Raw genomic sequence first — 18,878 nt, 5'->3', positions numbered from 1 at the left:
ATTGTAAGCTCCCAGGATCAGGGTCCTCCTCACCTTGTATTGAACTGTATTGTTGCTGTATTGTCTCCAGTTATATTGTAAATGTATATTGTAAAATGTATTGTATTGTAATGTATGTATTGTATGTAAAATGTAATGTTTTGTAAAGTGCTGAGCAGGGGCGGACTGACAACTCATGGGGCCGCCGGGCAATAGGGGATCATGGGGCCCCTGTGTCCTTGCCCAAACTCAAAAAAGCCTATGAAAAAGGTACCAGGGGCATCTCATGGGGCCCCCTACTGACCCTGGCCCTCGGGCAGTGCCCGAGTTTCCAAATGGTCAGTCCGCCCCTGGTGCTGAGAAAACTGTTGGCGCCATAAATCCTGAACAATAATAATAATAATAACAATAATAACAGGGCTCTCTTCTGTCATTCACTCAGCCAATAAGTGGGTCCCGGCCATAAATCATTGCTGGAGTGAATTGCAGCACAGCCGGGGCGACGCACGAGGGCGCTCCCTAAGTGGAGGAGTTGGATCATGTACATGATCCAGTGCAGTGGTGCCTCTCTGCCGCAGTATATCTGCAGAAAACGGTCGTCAACTGGTTAAGAAAACACAGCACCACATTGAATTAAAGTGAATGCAAACTCCAACATTGAACTTCTCTAGTTTGTTCTCATACTTTATTTGCTCCGTGTTGCTGTGGTCTAAAGCAAACAAGATAACATCTGAAGAACAGCAATGGGCAAGTCCCTATTGTGTATTTAAGATACGGAGAAGTAATCATTTATAAACTATCAATGACAAAGCCTAACAACAAATATGTTCGTTGCTCCTGGGTGAACGATTTACGGTTATCTAGAGCTGAGCTTCCCGACCTTAACGAGACCAGGGCCTGGGTCAAATCTTCCAAAACCTTCCATGCCCCAACAGTAAAAAATGTACATTATATGGGGTTGGCTGTCACTGTGGGGGGTTTTGTGTTTGGGGACTCTGTAGCAAACTTGGAGGTGCTGTATGGGATGAGGTTTCTGAAGGGGACTGTGAGATACTGTGGAGGATGGTGTCTTTGGAGGGGGCTGGGGGTCTTTTTGGGAGGCTGGTGACTTTGCAATGTGGGAAACTGGAGGGCGCTGAAAGGTCTGTGAAGCATTGTGGGAGGTTAGGGGACAGTGAACTGTTGGATGTTGGGGGCACTGTGGAGGCCTTACAATAGGCTGGGGGGGCACTGTGTGGAGTTGTAGAGCACTGTGGAAAGTTGGGGGACACTATGGGGTCTGAGGGGCGCTGTGGTCCACTCTGGAATGTTAAAGAGCCCTATGGGAGCTGGGAGGCATTGTGGGCGGTTAGGAGATCTGCAGCTGCCTGGAGGCCACTGGGGGAAGGAGACCACGACCCGGCAGCAATCTACGGCCTAGTGACTGAGAACCACTGATCTATGCTCCAACCCTCTAAGAGATGTTTGGATAATGTTTGCACCCCCTACAGAAGTAAGATCACATTTGAGGATGAAGAAGTCTAATTTCCAGTTGTTTAACCAGATTAGTCTACTAAAAGGAGTTTACATCTCCCTCAACTTGGGTGGCAGGAGACTAGGGTGTTCTTGGGACAAATGTCACCTCCTGTCTCCCCCATGTTCCTCAGTCCTTTGCATTATATACAAGGAAAGTAGTGGCAGTGAGGGAGGCATTTGATTGGCTTGGATTGGTTTTAATAAGCAAACTTGGAGGTGCTGTATGGGATGAGCTTTCTGGAGCGGACTGTGAGAAACTGTGGAGGATGGTGTCTCAGGAGGGTGCTGGGGTCTTTTTGGGAGGCTGGTGACTTTGCAATGTGGGAGACTGGAGGGTGCTGAAAGATCTGTGGAGCATTGTGGGAGGTTAGGGGGCAGTGTACTGTTGGATGTTGGGGGCACTATGGAGGCCTTACAGTAGGCTGGGGGGCACTGTGTGGAGTTGTAGAGCACTGTGGAAAGTTGGGTGACACTAGGGGTCTGAGGGGTGCTGTGGTGCACTCTGGAGGGTTAAGGAGCCCTATGGGAGCTGGGAGGCATTGTGGGAGGTTAGGAGATCTGAAGCTGCCTGGAGGCCCATGGGGGAAGGAGACCATGACCCGGCAGCAATCCACAGCCTAGTGGATGAGAACCACTCCAAAAGAAATGTTTGATTAATGTTTGCACCCCCTACAGAAGTAAGATCACATTTGAGGATGAAGGAGTCTAGTTTCCAATTTTTGAACCAGATTAGTCTACTAGAATATAAAGAAACCAACACACACAAAGGAGTTTATGTCTCCCTCGACTTGGGTGGCAGGAGACTAGGGTGTTCTTGGGACAAATGTCACCTCCTGTCTCCCCTGGGTTCCTCAGTCCTTCGCATTATATAGGGGAAAGAAGTGGCAGTGAGGGAGGCATTTGATTGGCTTGGATTGGTTTTAATAAGCAAACGTGGAGGTGCTGTATGGGATGAGGTTTCTGGAGGGGACTGTGAGAAACTGTGGAGGATGGTGTCTCAGGAGGGGGCTGGGGGTCTTTTTGGGAGGCTGGTGACTTTGCAATGTGGGAGACTGGAGGGTGCTGAAAGGTCCGTGGAGCATTGTGGGAGGTTTGGGGGCAGTGTACTGTTGGATGTTGGGGGCACTATGGAGGCCTTACAGTAGGCTGGGGGGGCACTGTGTGGAGTTGGGGGACACTATGGGGTTGAGAGGCGCTGTGGTCCACTCTGGAAGGTTAAGGAGCCCTATGGGATCTGGGAGGCATTGTGGGTGGTTAGGAGGTCTGCAGATGCCTGGTGGCCCCTGGGGGGGGGGGGGGCTGGGGGTCTTTTTGGGAGGCTGGTGACTTTGTAATGTGGGAGACTGGAGGGTGCTGAAAGGTCTGTGGAGCATTGTGGGAGGTTAGGGGGCAGTGTACTGTTGGATGTTGGGGGCACTATGGAGGCCTTACAGTAGGCTGGGGGGGCACTGTGTGGAGTTGTAGAGCACTGTGTAAAGTTGGGGGACACTATGGGGTTGAGAGGCTCTGTGGTCCACTCTGGAAGGTTAAGAAGCCCTATGGGATCTGGGAGGCATTGTGGGAGGTTAGGAGATCTGCAGATGCCTGGTGGCCCCTGGGGGAAGGGGGCCACGACCCGGCAGCAATCCACAGCCACAGGATATAATTTGTAGGAAGTAATAGAAGGTAACTGAATCCCAAGGAACTTCGTTGCTCTCACAAACTCCAGTGGCTGCTGGAAGCTGAAGACAAAAGAAGGGGAAAGCGAGAGCGCAAAGTGCCGTTACCTTTAATAGACAATGAATAAAACAAAGGAAAAAGATTTCACAAACAGAGACTTCTATCACAAATCTACCCTTGTAATGGGTCCCCATTTTATGGATTTTATTATAAAGTGCCCAAAATGAACGCACTAGGCATTTACTCCCTTTCTGCTTCTGTTGTTGCTGCTCTGAATTCCTAGCACAGCCTCTCCCTCTTTGCACGTGATAGCCCTCTCCTCTTCTAATTACTGTCTGTGCTGACCCAGCTCCTCTCATCACCCTACATAAACTTCTATGTAGCTGAGGGTGGGAGAATTGTAGGGAAATACTACTGAGTGTCACTTGAGTGACACCTGTGAGTCTGCTGGGGGCCTGGGGCTGCTGACATTACATCCAAGATGGCAACACCCAGTTGGATGTCTACACAAGGGAGGATTTTACAGGGTAAAAACATGGCCAAAACACCTAACATGCACATAGAGTCATATGGGAAGATAGTTGTTCACACACTACTGTAATTGGGACTTTGATGGAACTTGTGGCAACTACTGCAGCCATTCTAGGGAATCCCACACATTTTTGGAATGCATTTACCAAGATATTATTATTATTATTATTATACAGTATTTATATAGCGCCAAAGGGTTTGCTCAGCGCTGTAGCAAGGGGGACAGAACATGAGACAAGACAGTAACAATACAATACACGAGGGGTTCGAGGGCCCTGCTCCTTGGAGCTTACAATCTAGGAGGGAGGGGAAGGTGGTACACGAGGAGATGGCTGTGGGGGATGGAGTGGTGGGAGGAGTGGAGGAGGTTAATTGTTAGGTGAGGTTGCGGTAGGCTTCCCTGAAGAGGAGGGTTTTCAGGGTGCGCCTGAAGGTGAGGAGGATAGGTGACTGTCTGATGGATTGGGGTAGGGAGTTCCAAAGGATGGGGGAAGTCCTAGAGAAGTCCTGCAATTGGGCGTGGGAGGAGGAGACCAGGGAGCTAGAGAGTAGGAGGTCCTGTGAGGAGCGGAGGGCACGGGTAGGGTAGTATTTGGGTATCAGGTCAGTTATGTAGTTTGGGGCAGCGTTGTGAATGGCTTTGTATGTCAGGGTTAGCAATTTGAATTTGATGAGCTGGGCAATCGGGAGCCAATGAAGGGATTGGAAGAGGGGGGAGGCAGAAGTGGAGCAGTTGGTGAGGTGGATGAGTCTGACCGCTGAGTTCAGGATAGACTGGAGTGGGGATATCGTTCGTTTGGGTAGGCCAGTGAGGAGGGAGTTGCAGTAGTCCAGGCGTGAGATGATGAGGGAGAGTACGAGTTGTTTGGTGGTGTCTGGGGTCAGGAAGGAGCAGATCTTGGAGGTGTTGTGGAGGTGGAGCCTGCATGACTTTGATAGTGATTGGACATGAGGTTGGAAGGAAAGGTGGGAGTCCAGGGTGACACCCAGGACTTTGGCGTGTGGGGTGGGAGAGATGGTGGCGTGGTTAATAGTGATGGAGAAGACGGGGGGGCACGTGGGGGGCGGGGGAAGACCAGGAGCTCGGTTTTGATTAGGTTAAGTTTGAGGAAATGGAGTGTCATCCAGTCTGATATGTCGTTCAGGAGGTGGGCGATGCAGGCAGAGAGTGAGGGGGTGAGGTGGGGGGTGGGGAGGTAAATTTGGGTGTTGTCTGCATAGAGGTGGTAATTGAAGCCGTGGGAGTGAATACGTTTGCCATGGGAGGAGGTGTAGATGGAGAAGAGGAGGGGACCGAGCCTTGGGGGACCCCAAAAGAGAGGGAGGGGGAGGTGGTAGTGTTATAGGTGACGCTGAAGGAGCGTTGGGAAAGGTAGGAGGAGAACCAGGAGAGAGCAGCGTCCCTGATGCCAAGGGAGTGCAGTTTGGCAAGGAGGAGTGGGTGGTCAACAGTGTGGAAGGCCGCGGAGAGGTCGAGGAGCAGGAGGACAGAGTAGTCGCCTTTGGCTTTGGCGGTTAGCAGGTCGTTGGAGAGTTTGAGTAAGGCGGTTTCGGTGGAGTGTAGGGGACGGAAGCCGGACTGTAGGGGGTCAAGGAGGTTGTTATCAGTGAGGTTGGCGCTTAGGCGACTGTAGGCCAGGCGCTCAAGGAGCTTGGAAGTGAAGGGCAACAAGGAGATGGGTCTAAGGTTGTTAAGGTTAGTGGGGTCAAGGGAGGGTTTTTTGAGTATGGGGGTGATGTGTGCGGCTTCAGTGAAGACCTTAGTGACCTCCTCAGGGGTAGCTGGGCTGAAGGAGCGGAGCGTTGGGGAGGTGATGGTGTGGGGGGCATTAGGTACAGTGGGGGGTAGTGCGGCTATGAGGTCGGGGGAGGGGAGGGTTGAGGGCTTAAAGGAGGGTGGGAGGCTGGGTGGAGAGGTGGATTGCGAGTTGACAATGTCCTTACGGATTGCGTCAAGATATGTAAAAATATATGTTAAAATTACTTTTTTTATAGGTTAAAAAAAGATCTGAAGAATATATTTTAAAAAAATAAATTTTTAAAAATAATTTTCATATATTTTGTAATATATGAAAAACGCATTTCAACATGCAGTATATATATATATATATATATATATATATATATATATATATACATACACGCATTCCAAAAAGGTAGATTTGTATTTTTAAAGACATACAGTATATTTAAAATGTATTTTGAAATTTTTTTTTCATATATTTTGTAATAAAAATGCATTTCAACATGCAGTGTGTGTGTATATATATATATATATATATATATATATATATATATATATATATATAAAATATATAATTTTCATTTTTTTAAAAATTATTATTTATTTATTTATATATTGAATATGGCCAAAATTGTAGCATTTCATATGTTTGGGAAGAATATTTTTAAAATATATTTTTCTTCCATGTGGGAAGATCCTTTCCATCCTTGACCACTTGCCGTCCACCTGCTGTTTATAAACGGCAGGACGGTGGCACTCCAGGGGCGGGTTGCCGTTCATAAACGGCACCCGCCATTTCCAGCTGTGCGCGCTCCCTGGGAGCGCGCAGCACCGCGATCCGATGCCCTCTGTGTCCTCCATACACAGTGAAACACCGATCGTCGGACGGGGCCTCTGTACGAGGTCCCAATCATGTGATCACTGATTGGCCAATCAGTGATCACATGCAAAGTAGTAAGCAAGATGTCACTTGTGACATCATTGCTTACTACGTGTGAAATCTGTGAATGAATACAGAGGTCACATGGTACAAGGCTATTCACAACAGCCTTGTAACATGTGACAAGCTGTGACCAATCACAGCTCACTCAGTAGTTCTCAATGGCTGCAAGAATGCAGACAGAGAAGGAGAAATGATTGCTTTTACATCCTATATGGGTGTAAAAGCAATCAGTGTAAAAAAAAAAAAATCTTCATCACCCCCCACAAGCAGTACAGTGTCACCATGGTGACACTGTAGTGCTAGGGTGACAGTATGTAAAAAAAAAAAAAAAAATAATACTATAAAAAAATAAAATAAATATGTAAAAAAAAATTTAAAAATTATAATTTTTGGTTATAAACTAATTTGGGTTTTTTTTTTTTACTAAAAAAATAACGGAATACATTTTGGCCGAGATATATAATGAAATATTATTTATTTGCAAAATTTTATTAAAAAAAACACTTTTTTTCAAACTTTTTGGACATTTTCATTTACATAGCAAAAAAAATAAAAATCCCAGCGGTGAATAAATACCACCAAAATAAAGCTTTATCTGTCTCAAAAAAATGGTAAAAAATTAAAATGGGTACAGTGTTGCACGACTGCACAATTGTCATTCAAAGTGTGATAGCGCTAAAAGCTGAAAATTTGGCCTGGACAGGAAGGGGGGAAAGTGTCCGGACTGGAAGGGGGTGAAAGTGTCCGGACTGGAAGGGGGGGAAAGTGTCCGGACTGGAAAGGGGGGAAAGTGTCCGGACTGGAAGGGGGGGAAAGCGTCCGGACTGGAAGGGGGTGAAAGCGTCCGGACTGGAAAGGGGGGAAAGTGTCCGGACTGGAAGGGGGGGAAAGCGTCCGGACTGGAAGGGGGGGAAAGAGTCCGGACTGGAAGGGGGGGAAAGCGTCCGGACTGGAAGGGGGGGAAAGCGTCCGGACTGGAAGGGGGGGAAAGAGTCCGGACTGGAAGGGGGGGAAAGCGTCCGGACTGGAAGGGGGGGAAAGCGTCCGGACTGGAAGGGGGGGAAAGCGTCCGGACTGGAAGGGGGTGAAAGTGTCCGGACTGGAAGGGGGGTGAAAGTGTCCGGACTGGAAGGGGGTGAAAGTGTCCGGACTGGAAGGGGGGGAAAGTGTCCGAACAGGAATGGATGAAAGCGTCCGGACTGGAAGGGGGTGAAAGCGTCCGGACTGGAATGGATGAAAGCGTCCGGACTGGAAGGGGGGGGAAAGTGTCTGAACAGGAATGGATGAAAGTGTCCGGACTGGAAGGGGGTGAAAGCGTCCGGACTGGAATGGATGAAAGCGTCCGGACTGGAAGGGGGGGAAAGTGTCTGAACAGGAATGGATGAAAGTGTCCGGACTGGAAGGGGGTGAAAGCGTCCGGACTGGAATGGATGAAAGCGTCCGGACTGGAAGGGGGGGAAAGTGTCCGGACTGGAAGGGGGGGAAAGTGTCCGGACTGGAAGGGGGTGAAAGTGTCCGGACTGGAAGGGGGGGAAAGTGTCCGGACTGGAAGGGGGTGAAAGTGTCCGGACTGGAAGGGGGGGAAAGTGTCCGGACTGGAAGGGGGTGAAAGTGTCCGGACTGGAAGGGGGTGAAAGTGTCCGGACTGGAAGGGGGGGAAAGTGTCCGGACTGGAAGGGGGTGAAAGTGTCCGGACTGGAAGGGGGTGAAAGTGTCCGGACTGGAAGGGGGGGGAAAGTGTCCGGACTGGAAGGGGGGGAAAGTGTCCGGACTGGAAGGGGGGAAAGTGTCCGGACTGGAAGGGATGAAAGTGTCCGGACTGGAAGTGGTTAAGGATTCTGTTCTGGGAAGGGCTCTGTACACCAGACCAGCTCCATGGAGCAATATTGTATTACCAGATATTTGTCTAACGTATCAGCGATTTTCTACAAACACGTGACTCTCATACTATAGTATCACGGACACCACAAGAACAAACGTGTTGTATGTAAAGTCTGTATCTGTAAACCAACTATGTAACCACACAGAGATATGAAAATGGCGGTGACGTAACACACTGGTACACTCAGGTTGATCTGGATAGATGGGAGTCTTTATTCAACCTTCCCAACTATGTGACGAATGCCCCGTACACACGATAAGAAAATCATCCGAAAAATTTAGCGGAACCGCTGATCGAACGATTTTCTCTTCATTGATGACCGGGATGTTTTAACCGATAACGATATTGTGAACGAAAAAATCTGATTCGCGTACGAACGAGCGATTTTCTATGCAGCGGTATGACGCATGAGCGGAAACAGACGATGACCCGGATGTTTATATCCGAGGAATCTTCGTAAACACGAACGAAAAATCCAAATGTTAAAAGTAGATCGGCCGAATGAGATGACGAAACCAGAATCCTGTATATTATATTTTATGTATCGCTATTTACAGTGAAGGAAATGCGTATTTGCTCCCCGGCTGATGCTGAATGTTAGCCCCTCACACAGAAATGATCGGTCTAACAATGGAATGTTCGCCCCTCACACAGAAATGATCGGTCTAACAATGGAATGTTCGCCCCTCACACAGAAATGATCGGTCTAACAATGGAATGTTCGCCCCTCACACAGAAATGATCGGTCTAACAATGGAATGTTCGCCCCTCACACAGAAATGATCGGTCTAACAATGGAATGTTCGCCCCTCACACAGAAATGATCGGTCTAACAATGGAATGTTCGCCCCTCACACAGAAATGATCGGTCTAACAATGGAATGTTCGGTGTAACACTGAGAGACAGAATACAACAACAAATTCAGCAGAAATGCGTCTAACAAATGATGACTGATCTACATGTTCATGAGGGAAAGAAGGATTTGATCCCCTATCATTCAGCAGGATTTATGGCTCCCAGGTGTCTCTCACACAGGTAACAAGCTGAGATTAGAAGCAGCCTCTTAAAGGGAGAGATGCTAATCTCATTTGCTGACCTGTATAAAAGACACCTGTCCACAGGAGCAATCAAACCATCAGATTCCAAACCCTCCACCACGGCAAAGACCAAAGAGCTGTCCAAGGATGTCAGGAACAGGATCGAAGACCTACACAAGGCTGGACTGGGCTACCAAACTATGGCCAAGCAGCTTGGTGAGAAGGTGACAACAGTCGGTGCAATCATTCGCAAATGGAAGAAACACAAAGCAACTGTCAGTCTCCCTAGGACCGGTGCCCCGTGCAAGATCTCCCCTCGTGGAGTGTCAATGATCATGAGAACAGTGAGGCATCATCCCAGAACTACGAGTGAGGATCTTGTCAATCATCTCCGGCCAGCTGGGACCGCAGTCACCAAGAGAACAATGGGTAACACACTACGCCGACGAGGATTGAAATCCCGCAGTGCCCACAAGGTCCCTCTGCTCAAGAGAGCACATGTCCAGGCCCGTCTGAAGTTTGCCACTGAACATCTGAATGAGGCAGAGCAGGACTGGTTGAAAGTGTCGTGGTCAGATGAGACGACCAACATGGAGCTCTTTGGCATCAACTCAACTCGCCGTGTTTGGAGGCGGAGGACGAGGAATGCTGCCTATGACCCCAAGAACACCATCCCAACTGTCAAACATGGCGGTGGAAATATGCTGCTTTGGGGGTGTTTTTCTGCTAAGGGGACAGGACAACTGCACCGCATCAAGGGGACCATGGACGGGGCAATGGAGCGGCAAATCTTGGGCAAGAACCTTCTCCCCTCAGCCAGGGCATTGAAAATTAATGGCGGGTGGCTGTTCCAGCATGACAAGGAGCCAAAACACGCGGCCAAGGCAACAAAGCAGCGGCTGGAGAAGAAGCACGTTAAGCTCCTGGAGTGGCCTAGCCAGTCTCCAGACCTTCATCCGGCTGACAATATCTCTGTGGAGGGAGCTGAAAGTTGGAGTTGCCAAACGTCAGCCGCCAAACCTTCATGATTTGGAGAGGATCTGCCAAGAGGAGTGGGCCAAAATCCCTCCTGAGATGTGTGCGAACCTGGGGGCCAACTCCAGGAAACGTCTGACCTTTCTGATTGTCAACAAGGGATTGGCCACCAAGTACTAAGTCATGTTTTGTGAAGGGGATCAAATCCTTCTTTCCCTCATGAACATGCAGATCCGTCATCATTTGTTAGACGCATTTCTGCTGAATTTGTTGTTGTATTCTGTCTCTCAGTGTTACACCGAACATTCCATTGTTAGACCGATCATTTCTGTGTGAGGGGCGAACATTCCATTGTTAGACCGATCATTTCTGTGTGAGGGGCGAACATTCCATTGTTAGACCGATCATTTCTGTGTGAGGGGTGAACATTCCATTGTTAGACCGATCATTTCTGTGTGAGGGGCGAACATTCCATTGTTAGACCGATCATTTCTGTGTGAGGGGCGAACATTCAGCATCAGCCGGGGAGCAAATATGCATTTCCTTCACTGTGTATATATAGGTCATGTAATAACTGATATTATACTCATCGCTGGTCATCGTGTATATCGATCGTTCTGGCCGGAAGGGCGTGGCTACAAGGTCACACACACCGCATCACTTCCAGTTGTACGGAAGACATCAGCACTATGTGTTGCTGATGAACGATTCCTCGCTGTTGTCACTTTCAGTGTCTGATGAGGAATTTCCCCCACCAATCATTATCACTCAATTCTGCAAGTGGTTCTGATTTACTATCGCTGTTCTCGGTCTAAAACCGCGTCTGACCTAAAGGGACGCTTTGACTGCCATGGACGTTTCTCAGTTTCCAGGACCTCAGAGTTCCATCGGGGATATCGCTCTTCACTTCCTGTCCCCGAGACACAACAGGAAGTGAGAGGAAATCTCCTCAAACTGGACAGAAAGACACGAATTGTTGTCTCCTCCATCCAGAATGGAAACACGGATTTAGATACAAATTAAAGGGATAAAATACATCCTGACAACCAGAAATCATAGGACAGCACAGAGCTCACCCTGCACACCCTCATGGGGCCGTAATGTCAGGACAAAGAGAGAGAGAGAGATGGATGGAGGGAGGTAGGGATGGATGGACGGATGGATGGACGGAGGAAGGTAGGGATGGATGGACGGACGGATGGACGGATGGATAGATGGATGGACAGATGGATGGAGAGATGGATAGACGGATGGATAGATGGATAGATGGATGGATGGAGAGATGGATAGACGGATGGATAGATGGATGGACGGATGGATGGAGAGATGGATAGACGGATGGATAGATGGATGGATGGATGGATGGACGGACAGATGGACAGGTGGATGGATGTATACGTGGATGGACGGATGGATGAACGGATGGACAGACGGATGGATGGATGGACGGATAGATGGATGGATGGACGGATGGATGGATGGACGGATAGATGGATGGACGGATAGATGGATGGACGGACGGATGGATGGACGGATAGATGGACGGATGGACGGACGGATTCAGAGATGGATGGATGGACGAATGGATGGATGGACGGATTGATGGATGGACGGATGGATGGACGGATGGATGGACGGTCGGATGGAGAGAAGGATGGATGGACGGATGGACAGATTGATGGACGGACGGATGGATGGACGGATTGATGGACGGACGGATGGATGGATGGCTGGCTGGGTGGAGGGATGGCTGGATGGACGGATAGATGGACGGATGGATGGACGGACGGATGGAGAGATGGATGGATGGACGGATGGATGGCTGGGTGGATGGACGGATGGATGGACGGATGGATGGAAGGATGGATGGATGGCTGGATGGACGGATGGCTGGATGGACGGATGGATGGACGGATGGATGGCTGGCTGGATGGACGGATGGACAGATGGATGGCTGGATGGAAGGATGGATGGATGGCTGGATGGACGGCTGGATGGATGGACGGATGGACAGAGGGATGGATGGACGGATGGACAGAGGGATGGATGGACGGATGGACAGAGGGATAGATGGACAGACGGATGGATGGATGGACAGACGGATGGATGGACGGACAGACGGATGGATGGACGGATGGATGGATGGCTGGATGGCCGGACGGACAAATGGATGGATGGATGTATAGGTGGATGGACGGATGGACTGATGGAGGGATGGACGGATGGATGGACGGATGGATGGACGGACGGATGGATGGATGGACGGACGGATTCAGAGATGGATGGATGGACGAATGGATGGATGGACGGACGGATGGATGGACGGTCGGATGGAGAGATGGATGGATGGACGGACGGATGGATGGACGGATGGATGGATGGATGGCTGGCTGGGTGGAGGGATGGCTGGATGGACGGATAGATGGACGGATAGATGGACGGATGGATTGATGGACGGATGGAGAGATGGATGGATGGACGGATGGATGGCTGGGTGGATGGATGGCTGGGTGGATGGACGGATGGATGGATGGTCGGATGGAGAGATGGATGGATGGACGGACGGATGGATGGACGGATAGATGGACGGATGGATGGACGGACGGATGGAGAGATGGATGGACGGATGGATGGCTGGGTGGATGGACGGATGGATGGACGGATGGAAGGATGGATGGATGGACGGATGGAAGGATGGATGGATGGACAGATGGATGGATGGATGGATGGAGAGATGGACGGATGGATGGATGGACGGATGGATGGACGGATGGAAGGATGGATGGAGAGATGGATAGACGGATGGATAGATGGACAGATGGATGGATGGACGGACGGATGGACGGAAGGATGGATGGAAGGATGGATGGACGGATGGATGGACGGATGGATGGACGGACGGATGGATGGAAGGATGGACGGATGGACGGATGGATGGACAGATTCTGTAGATCGTTGCTCCAAGTTCCCAGCATGCTGACAGTGTGGCTCTGTGATCTGGATTGCACTCAGGGTAGTCACAAGTCTCCTCTCTTCTCAGGCAGCAATCCATTCCCCAGAGCAGAGCAGGAGGAGTTCCGGGAAGGTTACTCCAAGTGTCTGCAGGAGGCGCTGTCCTACCTCACCCTCCATGGTGTGGCAAAGGAGATGTCAGTCACCCCCCCCCCCCCTCCCCTCCATCCTCCATCCAACAGGAGAAGCACCAACCCCCGACTGGCAGCTTCAAGCCTTTGTGGAGACCCTGGTAGAGGAGCTGGGCCATCCCAAGTCCCAGCACATTGATAGGACTGTATCAGGGACTGTAGAGCTGGGAGGACGCAGAGATTGCTGGGACCTCATGTGGCTCCTCCCCTTCGTGTATTTCCATAGTGGGAGGAGATCGATGTTTGCTTCATAATGAAGAATGGATCCTACAGGGCGGGACCATCCAGGAACTCCTCCTACCTCCTGCTGAACACGCCCCTTGCCTGGCCGCCCCTGAACTCTGCCGTCTGTGGTCTGATCCGAGCCGAAAATCACCGAAAGGGGGGGGGGGGGGGGAAATGTGCGGAGCTCTGATGTCCATGTGTAAGGCGTGTTCTGTCACGTGTTCATGTGTGTTATATACATCCAATAGACGTGCAGAACGAAAATCTTTGCTTTGCTTCGGATCGATTCGTTCCGTTACTAATTTCCTTTTGTTGCGTTCGTTTCCTTTCTTTTATTCTATTCCTTTATTTTTCCATTCTATTTTATTCTATTCTTTGATTTTCTATTCTATTCTGTTTTATAGCTTTTCAATTCTTTTCGGAATTCGAATTTCAGAAGACGGCTGTATTCTTTCTATTCTATTTTTTTCTCTTCTTTTTCTATTCTATTCTGTTTTAGTCTTATTCTTTTTGAAATTTGAATTCGGAAGACAGCTGTACTCTTTCTATTCCATTCTATCCTATTCTATTTTTTTCTACTCTTTTATTTTCTATTCTATTCTGCTCTAGTCTTATTCTTTTTGAAATTCGAATTTTGGAAGACGGCTGTAAAATTTTCATTATCCGGAGATGCAGCTGCATCACGGGTCTGCATTTAATGCATCACTGCTTTTTTTTAATTATTTTTTCTTTTTTTAATTTTTATTTCAATCAAACTCCTTTATTGGGCTCATTTTCAAACCTTAATACACCGGAGGAAAGCAAAATACGGGATAATTCATGGCAGCTGAGGGAACAGATGAGCCGTGACAGGTACCCTTTATTTTTTTTTCTTCGTTTTTTTTTTATTTTTAATTTTATTTCTTCGTTTTTTTAATTTTTTTTTCTTCGTTTTTTTAATTTTTTTTTCTTCATTTTTTTGTTTTTTTTATTGTTTATTTTTTTTCTTCTTGTTCCAGCTGGAGATCAGAGAAGGCACATCTTGATATATCTGTTATGACAGGTCCCCTCTATTTTTCTTTCTTTGTTTTTTTACATTTTTAATTTTTTTTCTTCGTTTTTATTTATTTCTTCATTTTTGTTTTTTTTATTTTTGTTTTTTTCTATCAAACTCCTTTATTGGGCTCATTTTCAAACCTTAATACACCAGTGGAAAGCAAAATACAGGATAATTCATGGCAGCTGAGGGAACAGATGAGCCGTGACAGGTACCCTTTATTTTTTTTTCTTCGTTTTTTTTTATTTTTAATTTTTTTTTCTTCGTTTTTTTAATTTTTTTTTCTTCGTTTTTTTAATTTTTTTTTCATTTTTTTGTTTTTTTTATTGTTTATTTTTTTTCTTCTTGTTCCAGCTGGAGATCAGAGAAGGCACATCTTGATATATCTGTTATGACAGGTCCCCTCTATTTTTTTTTCTTTGTTTTTTTACATTTTTAATTTTTTTTCTTCGTTTTTATTTATTTATTTCTTCATTTTTGTTTTTTTTATTTTTTTTTTTCTATCAAACTCCTTTATTGGGCTCATTTTCAAACCTTAATACACCAGTGGAAAGCAAAATATGGGATAATTCATGGCAGCTGAGGGAATGGTTGAGCCTTGACCGGTCCCCTGTATCTTTTTTTCTTCTTTTTTTTGAATGTTTTATTTTTTTTCTTCGTGTTCCAGCTGGAGATCAGAGAAGGCACATCTTGATCTATCTGTCACGACAGGTCCTCTTTATTTTTTTTATTTATTTTCTTCGGTTTTTATTTACTTAATATTTTTTAATTTTTTTTTTTTAATTTTAATCTTTTTTTATCAATCTCCTTTATTGGGCTCATTTTCAAATCTTAATACACCGGTGGAAAGCAAAATACGGGATAATTCATGGCAGCTGAGGGAATGGATGAGCCGTGACAGGTCCCCTTTATTTTAATTTCTGTTTTTTTTTTTTTTCTTCTTGTTCCAGCTGGAGATCAGAGAAGGCACATCTTGATATATCTGTCATGACAGGTCCCCTTTATTTTTTTTTCTTTGTTTTTTTAACATTTTTAATTTTTTTTTCTTCGTTTTTATTTTATTTCTTCATTTTTTGTTTTTCTATTTTTATTTTTTTTTCTATCAAACTCCTTTATTGGGCTCATTTTCAAACCTTCATACACTGGTGGAAAGCAAAATACGGGATAATTCATGGCAGCTGAGGGAATGGTTGGGCCGTGACAGGTCCCCTTTATTTTTTTTTCTTCCTTTTTTTTATTTTTTTTTTCGTTTTTTTTATTTATTTATTTTTTTCTTCATTTTTTTGTTTTTTATTGTTTATTTTTTTTTCTTCTTGTTACAGCTGGAGATCAGAGAACGCACATCTTGATATATCTGTCATGACAGGTCCCCTTTATTTTTTTTTCTTTGTTTTTTTAACATTTTTAATTTTTTTTCTTCGTTTTTATTTATTTATTTCTTCATTTTTTGTTTTTTTATTTTTTTTTTCTATCAAACTCCTTTATTGGGCTCATTTTCAAACCTTAATACACCAGTGGAAAGCAAAATACAGGATAATTCATGGCAGCTGAGGGAATGAATGAGCCGTGACAGGTCCCCTTTATTTTAATTTCTTTGTTTTTTTTCTTTGTTTTTTTACATTTTTATTTTTTTTTGTTTTTATTTATTTCTTTGTTTTTTGTTTTTATTTTTTTTTTCTATCAAACTCCTTTATTGGGCTCATTTTCTAACCTTTATACACCGGTGGAAAGCAAAATACAGCTGAGGGAATGGTTGAGCTGTGACAGGTCCCCTTTATTTTAATTTCCTTGTTTTTTTACATTTTTATTTTTTTTTTTGTTTTTATTTATTTCTTTGTTTTTTGTTTTTATTTTTTTTTCTATCAAACTCCTTAATTGGGCTCATTTTCAAATCTTAATACACCGGAGGAAAGCAAAATACGGGATAATTCATGGCAGCTGAAGGCATGGTTGAGCCGTGACAGGTCTCCTTTATTTTTTTTTTCTTCGTTTTTTTTTTTATTTTTAATTTTTTTCTTAGTGTTCCAGCTGGAGATCAGAGAGGGCACATCTTGATATATCTGTCATGACAGGTCCCCTTTATTTTTTTTTTTCTTTGTTTTTTTTTTATTTTTAATTTTTTTCTTAGTGTTCCAGCTGGAGATCAGAGAGGGCACATCTTGATATATCTGTCATGACAGGTCCCCTTTATTTTTTTCCCTTTTTTTTCTTTTTTTTCTTCGTTTTTTCTTTTTTTCTTCGGTTTTTCTTTTTTTTTTCTTCATTTTTTTTTATTTTAAATTTTTTTTTCAATCAAACTCCTTAATTGGGCTCATTTTCAAATCTTAATACACCGGAGGAAAGCAAAATACGGGATAATTCATGGCAGCTGAAGGCATGGTTGAGCCGTGACAGGTCCCCTTTATTTTTTTTCTTCGTTTTTTTTTATTTTTAATTTTTTTCTTAGTATTCCAGCTGGAGATCAGAGAGGGCACATCTTGATATATCTGTCATGACAGGTCCCCTTTATTTTTTTTTCGTTTTTTTTTTCGTTTTTTCTTTTTTTTTTTCGGTTTTTCTTTTTTTTTTCTTCATTTTTTTTTTATTTTAAATTTTTTTTTCAATCAAACTCCTTTATTGGGCTCATTTTCTAACCTTCATACACCGGTGGAAAGCAAAATACAGCTGAGGGAATGGTTGAGCTGTGACAGGTCCCCTTTATTTTAATTTCTTTGTTTTTTTACATTTTTATTTTTTTTTTTGTTTTTATTTATTTCTTTGTTTTTATTTTTTTTTCTATCAAACTCCTTAATTGGGCTCATTTTCAAATCTTAATACACTGGAGGAAAGCAAAATACGGGATAATTCATGGCAGCTGAAGGCATGGTTGAGCTGTGACAGGTCCCCTTTATTTTTTTTTCTTCGTTTTTTTTTTTATTTTTAATTTTTTTCTTAGTGTTCCAGCTGGAGATCAGAGAGGGCACATCTTGATATATCTGTCATGACAGGTCCCCTTTATTTTTTTTTCGTTTTTTTTTTCTTTTTTTTCTTCGTTTTTTCTTTTTTTTCTTCGGTTTTTCTTTTTTCTTTCTTCATTTTTTTTTTATTTTAAATTTTTTTTTCAATCAAACTCCTTTATTGGGCTCATTTTCTAACCTTCATACACCGGTGGAAAGCAAAATACAGCTGAGGGAATGGTTGGGCCGTGACAGGTCCCCTTTAATGGCTCGCGGTCTTCATCGCCTCGTCTAGGGTAGGATAGGACTGTCTGCTATTCGTCTCAGTCAGCCGCCATGTCAAATCTTCGTAACCCATAGCAACCAATAAATCCTGTTTCAGAGATTCCAAAATATCTCTCAGCCGTGACATTAATGCCGGCCACACACGGGTCGAATCCCGCACAATTTTTCATCCTGAAAATCGAAAACGCTGTTCGCTAATCCAATGACTTCGAAAATCGGCCGACCGAGTCAGAAAGTTCACTTCCTGTTTCGGCTATGGGACAGGAAGTGAAGAAACGTGTCGGGGTGGCAGTTTTTTCTTTCAGGCATCATGAGTGACATGGATCTGCATCACTGGTTGATGTGGGATGTAAATCCTGGGACATTTTTTTTTTTTTTGTGAATGAGAAGGGTTACTTTGTACTCCACTCATTCACATAAGTGGGGCCGGTATCTGGGGCCCCTTATTTTTTGGGGGGCTTCCAGATTGTAATAAGCCACTTACCCACAGACCCCATATTCACAGGGCTAGGGTCGTGAGGAAGAGGCCCGTGTCCTCATCGCATCCGTGGCAAGGTACCCCCCCAGGTTGAGGGCATGTGGTCTAGTGCAGTTCATGGGGGAGGGGGGGCTTTCTTGCCTCTCTCTTTTCTGACCAGCCAGGCTGCATGCTTGGACAATGGTTTGGAGGGACCCCACGCTTTCTGTGGATGAGCTTGCCGTTATAATTCATACCATGTACTGGTATGAATTATGTGGGAACCCCACTTTTTTTTTTAACTACCCCCCTTTTTTTTTATTTGCTAGCCAGGTAAATGAATAGGTGACATCACTGCATCCTGCACCTGCCGGTGTCCTTAACAACCATTAACAGTGGGAAGCTGTCACGTCATACCCAGGGGCGGACTGACAACTCATGGGGTCCCCGGGCAATAGGGGATCATGGGGCCCCTGTGTCCTTGCCCAAACTCAAAAAAGCCTATGAAAAAGGTACCAGGGGCATCTCAT

The sequence above is a fragment of the Staurois parvus genome, unplaced genomic scaffold (genome assembly GCF_062004578.1).
Source record: "Staurois parvus isolate SC_StPar_1 unplaced genomic scaffold, SC_StPar_1.0 ptg003795l, whole genome shotgun sequence".
In the NCBI taxonomy this organism is placed as follows: domain Eukaryota; kingdom Metazoa; phylum Chordata; class Amphibia; order Anura; family Ranidae; genus Staurois; species Staurois parvus.
This window is presented reverse-complemented; position numbering follows the sequence as displayed.